Source organism: Idiotropiscis lumnitzeri, chromosome 7 (assembly GCF_059441095.1).
Source record: "Idiotropiscis lumnitzeri isolate Australia: NSW breed Sydney's pygmy pipehorse chromosome 7, RoL_Ilum_1.0, whole genome shotgun sequence".
NCBI classification, from domain to species: domain Eukaryota; kingdom Metazoa; phylum Chordata; class Actinopteri; order Syngnathiformes; family Syngnathidae; genus Idiotropiscis; species Idiotropiscis lumnitzeri.
In genome coordinates this window covers 14,247,339-14,258,252 of record NC_142397.1, presented here as the reverse complement: position 1 = coordinate 14,258,252, position 10,914 = coordinate 14,247,339, and the positions used below count along the sequence as shown (strand labels likewise).

Below are 10,914 nucleotides of genomic sequence, written 5' to 3'. Positions count from 1 at the left end.
CTCCTTTCACACTATTCATGTGATTCACTATACCCATACATTCCCATTTCCCATTTTCACCCCCAAAAAAGCCACTTCAATAACCCCCTTCTTCGACACGCTCTAGCTTCTCTATTCTTCATCCGATTTTCACCGTTCCAACTTTGTTCTATTCCAAAAATTCACGCCATTCAGGCTTGTATTCTTCACAACTTCACCTATTACCCATATTTCACAATTTCACTTTATTCACCCCCAAAAAACCCATTCATTTCCAATGGGAGATTCAACAATTCACTATTAAATGCTTCCAAATTCAAATTTAACACATTCAGGTCATTCATTTCACATTCCTGCAACTCCTTTCACATAATTCATGTGATTCACTATACCCATACATTCCCATTTCCCATTTTCACCCCCAAAAAAGCCACTTCAATAACCCCCTTCTTCAACACGCTCTAGCTTCTCTATTCTTCATCCGATTTTCACCGTTCCAACTTCAATCATTCCCAAAAATTAACCCCATGAGAGTTTCCACTTAGCCCCCCCGGTTGCCCCCCCCTTTAAAAACAGCCCCGCCCCCTTCTTCGACGCGCGCCAGCTTCCCCATTCTTCATCCGATTTTCACCGTTCCAACTTCAATCATTCCCAAAAATTCACCCCATGAGAGTTTCCACTTGGCCCCCCCGGTCCCCCCCCCCCCTTTAAAAACAGCCCCGCCCCCTTCTTCGACGCACTCCAGCTTCCCCATTGTTCATCCGATTTTCACCGTTCCAACTTCAATCATTCCCAAAAATTAACCCCATGAGAGTTTCCACTTAGCCCCCCCGGTTGCCCCCCCCTTTAAAAACAGCCCCGCCCCCTTCTTCGACGCGCGCCAGCTTCCCCATTCTTCATCCGATTTTCACCGTTCCAACTTCAATCATTCCCAAAAATTCACCCCATGAGAGTTTCCACTTGGCCCCCCCGGTCCCCCCCCCCTTTAAAAACAGCCCCGCCCCCTTCTTCGACGCACTCCAGCTTCCCCATTGTTCATCCGATTTTCACCGTTCCAACTTCAATCATTCCCAAAAATTCACCCCATGAGAGTTTCCACTTAGCCCCCCCAGTTCCCCCCCCCTTTAAAAAACGCCCCGCCCCTTTCTTTGACGCGCTCCAGCTTCCACATTTTTCATCCGATTTTCACCATTCCAACTTCAATCATTCCCAAAAATTCACGCCATGCAGGTTTCCATTTAGACCCCCCGGTCCCCCCCCCCTTTAAAAACCGCCCCGCCCCCTTCTTTGACATGGTCTATTTTCTCTATTCTTCATCCACTTAGGATATTAAATCCATTCAAGACATTCATCCAGGCTTCTATAAAGAGGGTTGGGTCAGTGGATTAGCAGCTGCTTCCATACTTGGAGGTTCTCGGTTCGATTCCCGGTCGTTGAATATTTTCCACGATCATTCAACATCCTTCCACCTTCCATTAATCACTGCCTTTCCCCATTTTCATTCGATGTCATTCACTATAATTCAACATTATTCAATATTTTTCAACATTATTCAATATTTTTTCTCTTTCATTCATGATGATTCAAGATAATTCACTATTATTCACTGTCATTCAAATCATTCAATTTCATTCACTATGATTCAAATTCATTCAACATTTCAGAGTCATTCAATATTATTCCACAACATTCAGCCTCATTCAAAATCATTCCACAAAAAAAATTCCAGCCATTCCGCCTTCACACGCAATTTCTCCAGGAATTGCATTCTCTAGTTATTATTGTGTGAAGGCGGTAGGCCTTCACACATATGTTATTCTGATTCTTTATTATTATTATTGTGTGAAGGCGGTAGGCCTTCACACATATGTTATTCTGATTCTTTATTATTATTGTGTGAAGGCGGTAGGCCTTCACACATATGTTATTCTGATTCTTTATTATTATTAATATTAAACTTATTCTGCCTGTTTTTTTGACGCTTAACTACTTCCACCTAATTCAACCGATTCACTTCATTCCACTTTTAACGTATTCCACTCATTCATGTGATGGGGGCTTCCATTTTTCACGTCATTCACTTATTCAGATTATTCACTATTTCACATTTTTCACCCCAAAATCACCCCATTCATTTCGATTGGGACATTCAACATTTCACATTTAAATGCTTCCAGTTTGAAATTCAAGACATTCAGGTCATTCATTTCGCATTCCTTTAACTCCTTTCACACTATTCATGTGATTCACTATACCCATACATTCCCATTTCCCATTTTCACCCCCAAAAAAGCCACTTCAATAACCCCCTTCTTCGACACGCTCTAGCTTCTCTATTCTTCATCCGATTTTCACCGTTCCAACTTTGTTCTATTCCAAAAATTCACGCCATTCAGGCTTGTATTCTTCACAACTTCACCTATTACCCATATTTCACAATTTCACTTTATTCACCCCCAAAAAACCCATTCATTTCCAATGGGAGATTCAACAATTCACTATTAAATGCTTCCAAATTCAAATTTAACACATTCAGGTCATTCATTTCACATTCCTGCAACTCCTTTCACATAATTCATGTGATTCACTATACCCATACATTCCCATTTCCCATTTTCACCCCCAAAAAAGCCACTTCAATAACCCCCTTCTTCAACACGCTCTAGCTTCTCTATTCTTCATCCGATTTTCACCGTTCCAACTTCAATCATTCCCAAAAATTAACCCCATGAGAGTTTCCACTTAGCCCCCCCGGTCCCCCCCCCCTTTAAAAACAGCCCCGCCCCCTTCTTCGACGCGCGCCAGCTTCCCCATTCTTCATCCGATTTTCACCGTTCCAACTTCAATCATTCCCAAAAATTCACCCCATGAGAGTTTCCACTTGGCCCCCCCGGTCCCCCCCCCCTTTAAAAACAGCCCCGCCCCCTTCTTCGACGCACTCCAGCTTCCCCATTGTTCATCCGATTTTCACCGTTCCAACTTCAATCATTCCCAAAAATTCACCCCATGAGAGTTTCCACTTGGCCCCCCCGGTTGCCCCCCCCTTTAAAAACAGCCCCGCCCCCTTCTTCGATGCGCGCCAGCTTCCCCATTCTTCATCCGATTTTCACCGTTCCAACTTCAATCATTCCCAAAAATTAACCCCATGAGAGTTTCCACTTAGCCCCCCCGGTTGCCCCCCCCTTTAAAAACAGCCCCGCCCCCTTCTTCGACGCGCGCCAGCTTCCCCATTCTTCATCCGATTTTCACCGTTCCAACTTCAATCATTCCCAAAAATTCACCCCATGAGAGTTTCCACTTGGCCCCCCCGGTCCCCCCCCCCTTTAAAAACAGCCCCGCCCCCTTCTTCGACGCACTCCAGCTTCCCCATTGTTCATCCGATTTTCACCGTTCCAACTTCAATCATTCCCAAAAATTCACCCCATGAGAGTTTCCACTTAGCCCCCCCAGTTCCCCCCCCCTTTAAAAAACGCCCCGCCCCTTTCTTTGACGCGCTCCAGCTTCCACATTTTTCATCCGATTTTCACCATTCCAACTTCAATCATTCCCAAAAATTCACGCCATGCAGGTTTCCATTTAGACCCCCCGGTTCCCCCCCCCTTTAAAAACCGCCCCGCCCCCTTCTTTGACATGCTCTATTTTCTCTATTCTTCATCCACTTAGGATATTAAATCCATTCAAGACATTCATCCAGGCTTCTATAAAGAGGGTTGGGTCAGTGGATTAGCAGCTGCTTCCATACTTGGAGGTTCTCGGTTCGATTCCCGGTCGTTGAATATTTTCCACGATCATTCAACATCCTTCCACCTTCCATTAATCACTGCCTTTCCCCATTTTCATTCGATGTCATTCACTATAATTCAACATTATTCAATATTTTTCAACATTATTCAATATTTTTTCTCTTTCATTCATGATGATTCAAGATAATTCACTATTATTCACTGTCATTCAAATCATTCAATTTCATTCACTATGATTCAAATTCATTCAACATTTCAGAGTCATTCAATATTATTCCACAACATTCAGCCTCATTCAAAATCATTCCACAAAAAAAATTCCAGCCATTCCGCCTTCACACGCAATTTCTCCAGGAATTGCATTCTCTAGTTGTGTGAAGGCGAAGGCCTTCACACATATGTTATTCTACACCTTTAACTTTATTATTATTATATATTCTATTTTCTTCCTCGCCTTTTTTCGGCGCTTAACTACTTCCACAGTTTTCATCCGATTTTCACCGTTCCAACTTTGTTCTATTCCAAAAATTCACGCCATTCAGGCTTGTATTTTTCCCAACTTCACCTATTACCCATAATTCACAATTTCACTTTATTCACCCCCAAAAAACCCATTCATTTCCAATGGGAGATTCAACAATTCACTATTAAATGCTTACAAATTCAAATTTAACACATTCAGGTCATTCATTTCACATTCCTGCAACTCCTTTCACATAATTCATGTGATTCACTATACCCATACATTCCCATTTCCCATTTTCACCCCCAAAAAAGCCACTTCAATAACCCCCTTCTTCGACACGCTCTAGCTTCTCTATTCTTCATCCGATTTTCACCGTTCCAACTTTGTTCTATTCCAAAAATTCACGCCATTCAGGCTTGTATTTTTCACAACTTCACCTATTACCCATATTTCACAATTTCACTTTATTCACCCCCAAAAAACCCATTCATTTCCAATGGGAGATTTAACAATTCACTATTCAATGCTTCCAAATTAACATTTAACACATTCAGGTCATTCATTTCACATTCCTGCAACTCCTTTCACATAATTCATGTGATTCACTATACCCATACATTCCCATTTCCCATTTTCACCCCCAAAAAAGCCACTTCAATAACCCCCTTCTTCGACACGCTCTAGCTTCTCTATTCTTCATCCGATTTTCACCGTTCCAACTTTGTTCTATTCCAAAAATTCACGCCATTCAGGCTTGTATTCTTCACAACTTCACCTATTACCCATATTTCACAATTTCACTTTATTCACCCCCAAAAAAACATTCATTTCCAATGGGAGATTTAACAATTCACTATTCAATGCTTCCAAATTAACATTTAACACATTCAGGTCATTCATTTCACATTTCTGCAACTCCTTTCACATAATTCATGTGATTCACTATACCCATACATTCCCATTTCCCATTTTCACCCCCAAAAAAGCCACTTCAATAACCCCCTTCTTCGACACGCTCTAGCTTCTCTATTCTTCATCCGATTTTCACCGTTCTAACTTTGTTCTATTCCAAAAATTCACGCCATTCAGGCTTGTATTCTTCACAACTTCACCTATTACCCATATTTCACAATTTCACTTTATTCACCCCCAAAAAACCCATTCATTTCCAATGGGAGATTCAACAATTCACTATTAAATGCTTCCAAATTCAAATTTAACACATTCAGGTCATTCATTTCACATTCCTGCAACTCCTTTCACATAATTCATGTGATTCACTATACCCATACATTCCCATTTCCCATTTTCACCCCCAAAAAAGCCACTTCAATAACCCCCTTCTTCGACACGCTCTAGCTTCTCTATTCTTCATCCGATTTTCACCGTTCCAACTTCAATCATTCCCAAAAATTCACCCCATGAGAGTTTCCACTTAGCCCCCCCGGTCCCCCCCCCCTTTAAAAACAGCCCCGCCCCCTTCTTCCACGCGCTCCAGCTTCCCCATTCTTCATCCGATTTTCACCGTTCCAACTTCAATCATTCCCAAAAATTCACCCCATGAGAGTTTCCACTTAGCCCCCCCGGTTCCCCCCCCCTTTAAAAACAGCCCCGCCCCCTTCTTCGACGCACCCCAGCTTCCCTAATGTTCATCCGATTTTCACCGTTCCAACTTCAATCATTCCCAAAAATTCACCCCATGAGAGTTTCCACTTAGCCCCCCCGGTTCCCCCCCCCCCTTTAAAAACAGCCCCGCCCATTCCAACTTCAATCATTCTCAAAAATTCACGCCATGCAGGTTTCCATTTAGACCCCCCGGTTCCCCCCCCCTTTAAAAACCGCCCCGCCCCCTTCTTTGACATGCTCTATTTTCTCTATTCTTCATCCACTTAGGATATTAAATCCATTCAAGACATTCATCCAGGCTTCTATAAAGAGGGTTGGGTCAGTGGATTAGCAGCTGCTTCCATACTTGGAGGTTCTCGGTTCGATTCCCGGTCGTTGAATATTTTCCACGATCATTCAACATCCTTCCACCTTCCATTAATCACTGCCTTTCCCCATTTTCATTCGATGTCATTCACTATAATTCAACATTATTCAATATTTTTCAACATTATTCAATATTTTTTCTCTTTCATTCATGATGATTCAAGATAATTCACTATTATTCACTGTCATTCAAATCATTCAATTTCATTCACTATGATTCAAATTCATTCAACATTTCAGAGTCATTCAATATTATTCCACAACATTCAGCCTCATTCAAAATCATTCCACAAAAAAAATTCCAGCCATTCCGCCTTCACACGCAATTTCTCCAGGAATTGCATTCTCTAGTTGTGTGAAGGCGAAGGCCTTCACACATATGTTATTCTACACCTTTAACTTTATTATTATTATATATTCTATTTTCTTCCTCGCCTTTTTTCGGCGCTTAACTACTTCCACAGTTTTCATCCGATTTTCACCGTTCCAACTTTGTTCTATTCCAAAAATTCACGCCATTCAGGCTTGTATTTTTCCCAACTTCACCTATTACCCATAATTCACAATTTCACTTTATTCACCCCCAAAAAACCCATTCATTTCCAATGGGAGATTCAACAATTCACTATTAAATGCTTACAAATTCAAATTTAACACATTCAGGTCATTCATTTCACATTCCTGCAACTCCTTTCACATAATTCATGTGATTCACTATACCCATACATTCCCATTTCCCATTTTCACCCCCAAAAAAGCCACTTCAATAACCCCCTTCTTCGACACGCTCTAGCTTCTCTATTCTTCATCCGATTTTCACCGTTCCAACTTTGTTCTATTCCAAAAATTCACGCCATTCAGGCTTGTATTTTTCACAACTTCACCTATTACCCATATTTCACAATTTCACTTTATTCACCCCCAAAAAACCCATTCATTTCCAATGGGAGATTTAACAATTCACTATTCAATGCTTCCAAATTAACATTTAACACATTCAGGTCATTCATTTCACATTCCTGCAACTCCTTTCACATAATTCATGTGATTCACTATACCCATACATTCCCATTTCCCATTTTCACCCCCAAAAAAGCCACTTCAATAACCCCCTTCTTCGACACGCTCTAGCTTCTCTATTCTTCATCCGATTTTCACCGTTCCAACTTTGTTCTATTCCAAAAATTCACGCCATTCAGGCTTGTATTCTTCACAACTTCACCTATTACCCATATTTCACAATTTCACTTTATTCACCCCCAAAAAAACATTCATTTCCAATGGGAGATTTAACAATTCACTATTCAATGCTTCCAAATTAACATTTAACACATTCAGGTCATTCATTTCACATTTCTGCAACTCCTTTCACATAATTCATGTGATTCACTATACCCATACATTCCCATTTCCCATTTTCACCCCCAAAAAAGCCACTTCAATAACCCCCTTCTTCGACACGCTCTAGCTTCTCTATTCTTCATCCGATTTTCACCGTTCTAACTTTGTTCTATTCCAAAAATTCACGCCATTCAGGCTTGTATTCTTCACAACTTCACCTATTACCCATATTTCACAATTTCACTTTATTCACCCCCAAAAAACCCATTCATTTCCAATGGGAGATTCAACAATTCACTATTAAATGCTTCCAAATTCAAATTTAACACATTCAGGTCATTCATTTCACATTCCTGCAACTCCTTTCACATAATTCATGTGATTCACTATACCCATACATTCCCATTTCCCATTTTCACCCCCAAAAAAGCCACTTCAATAACCCCCTTCTTCGACACGCTCTAGCTTCTCTATTCTTCATCCGATTTTCACCGTTCCAACTTCAATCATTCCCAAAAATTCACCCCATGAGAGTTTCCACTTAGCCCCCCCGGTCCCCCCCCCCTTTAAAAACAGCCCCGCCCCCTTCTTCCACGCGCTCCAGCTTCCCCATTCTTCATCCGATTTTCACCGTTCCAACTTCAATCATTCCCAAAAATTCACCCCATGAGAGTTTCCACTTAGCCCCCCCGGTTCCCCCCCCCTTTAAAAACAGCCCCGCCCCCTTCTTCGACGCACCCCAGCTTCCCTAATGTTCATCCGATTTTCACCGTTCCAACTTCAATCATTCCCAAAAATTCACCCCATGAGAGTTTCCACTTAGCCCCCCCGGTTCCCCCCCCCCTTTAAAAACAGCCCCGCCCCCTTCTTCGACGCGCGCCAGCTTCCCCATTCTTCATCCGATTTTCACCGTTCCAACTTCAATCATTCCCAAAAATTCACCCCATGAGAGTTTCCACTTATCCCCCCCGGTTCCCCCCCCCTTTAAAAACAGCCCCGCCCCCTTCTTTGACACGCTCTAGCTTCTCTATTCTTCATCTGATTTTCACCGTTCCAACTTCAATCATTCCCAAAAATTCACCCCATGAGAGTTTCCACTTAGCCCCCCCGGTTCATCCCCCCTTTAAAAACAGCCCCGCCCCCTTCTTCAACACGCTCCAGCTTCCCCGTTCTTCATCCGATTTTCACCGTTCCAACTACAATCATTCCCAAAATTTCACGCCATGCAGGTTTCCATTTAGCCACCCCGGTTCCCCCCCTTTAAAAACCGCCCCGCCCCCTACTTTGACACACTCCAGCTTCCACATTTTTCATCCAATTTTCACCGTTCCAACTTCAATCATTCCCAAAAATTCACGCCATGCAGGTTTCCATTTAGCCCCCCCGGTTCCCCCCCCTTTAAAAACAGCCCCGCCTCCTTCTTTGACACGCTCCAGCTTCCACATTTTTCATCCGATTTTCACCATTCCAACTTCAATCATTCCCAAAAATTCACGCCATGCAGGTTTCCATTTAGCCCCCCCGCCCCCCCCCCTTTAAAACAGCCCCGCCCCCTTCTTCGACGCGCTCCAGCTTCCCCATTCTTCATCCGATTTTCACTGTTCCAACTTCAATCATTCCCAAAAATTCACCCCATGCAGGTTTCCATTTAGCCCCCCCGCTTTCCCCCCCCTTTAAAAACCGCCCCGCCCCCTTCTTCGACACACTCCAGCTTCACTGTTTTTCATCGATTTTAACCGTTCCAACTTCAACCATTCCCAAAAATTCACGCCATGCAGGTTTCCATTTAGCCCCCCCCCCCCCCCGATTCCCCCCCTTTAAAAACAGCCCCGCCTCCTTCTTCGACGCGCTCCAGCTTTCCCATTCTTCATCCGATTTTCACCGTTCCAAGTTCAATCATTCCCAAAAATTCACGCCATGCAGGTTTCCATTTAGCCCCCCGATTACCCCCCCCTTTAAAAAGCGCCCCGCCCCCTTCTTTGACACGCTCCAGCTTCCCCATTTTTCAACATCATTCACTATAATTCAACATCCTTCCACCTTCCATCATTCACTATCATTCCACATTTTCATTCAATTCTATTCTCTACGATTCAAACTAATTCAATTTCATTCTCTATGATTCAAAAATCATTCAACATCATTCCACATCCTTCCACCCAGATGGCTTCAACTCCGGAGCCTTCACACGCGATTTCTCCAGAAATTGCATTCTCTAGTTGTGTGAAGGCGGTAGGCCTTCACACATATGTTATTCCTATTCTTTATTATTAATATTATTAAACTTATTCCGCCCGTTTTTTTGACGCTTAACTACTTCCACCTAATTCAACCGATTCACTTCATTCCACTTTTAACGTGTTCCACTTATTCATGTGATGGGGGCTTCCATTTTTCACGTCATTCACTTATTCAGATTATTCACTATTTCACATTTTTCACCCCAAATTCACCCCATTCATTTCGATTGGGACATTCAACATTTCACATTTAAATGCTTCCAGTTTGAAATTCAAGACATTCAGGTCATTCATTTCGCATTCCTTTAACTCCTTTCACACTATTCATGTGATTCACTATACCCATACATTCCCATTTCCCATTTTCACCCCCAAAAAAGCCACTTCAATAACCCCCTTCTTCGACACGCTCTAGCTTCTCTATTCTTCATCCGATTTTCACCGTTCCAACTTTGTTCTATTCCAAAAATTCACGCCATTCAGGCTTGTATTCTTCACAACTTCACCTATTACCCATATTTCACGATTTCACTTTATTCACCCCCAAAAAACCCATTCATTTCCAATGGGAGATTCAACAATTCACTATTAAATGCTTCCAAATTCAAATTTAACACATTCAGGTCATTCATTTCACATTCCTGCAACTCCTTTCACATAATTCATGTGATTCACTATACCCATACATTCCCATTTCCCATTTTCACCCCCAAAACAGCCACTTCAATAACCCCCTTCTTCAACACGCTCTAGCTTCTCTATTCTTCATCCGATTTTCACCGTTCCAACTTCAATCATTCCCAAAAATTAACCCCATGAGAGTTTCCACTTAGCCCCCCCGGTTGCCCCCCCCTTTAAAAACAGCCCCGCCCCCTTCTTCGACGCGCGCCAGCTTCCCCATTCTTCATCCGATTTTCACCGTTCCAACTTCAATCATTCCCAAAAATTCACCCCATGAGAATTTCCACTTGGCCCCCCCGGTCCCCCCCCCCCTTTAAAAACAGCCCCGCCCCCTTCTTCGACGCACTCCAGCTTCCCCATTGTTCATCCGATTTTCACCGTTCCAACTTCAATCATTCCCAAAAATTCACCCCATGAGAGTTTCCACTTAGCCCCCCCAGTCCCCCCCCCCTTTAAAAAACGCCCCGCCCCT

The 10,914-nt window shown here is 42.7% G+C and overlaps 1 protein-coding gene across 9 annotated transcripts in view; it reads left to right on the top strand.

Moving 5' to 3' along the window:
* Positions 1-10,914, top strand: part of LOC148333673 (uncharacterized) — a 119,597-nt gene that overhangs the window by 15,966 nt on the left and 92,717 nt on the right. The gene's annotated exons all lie outside the window — the stretch shown is intronic.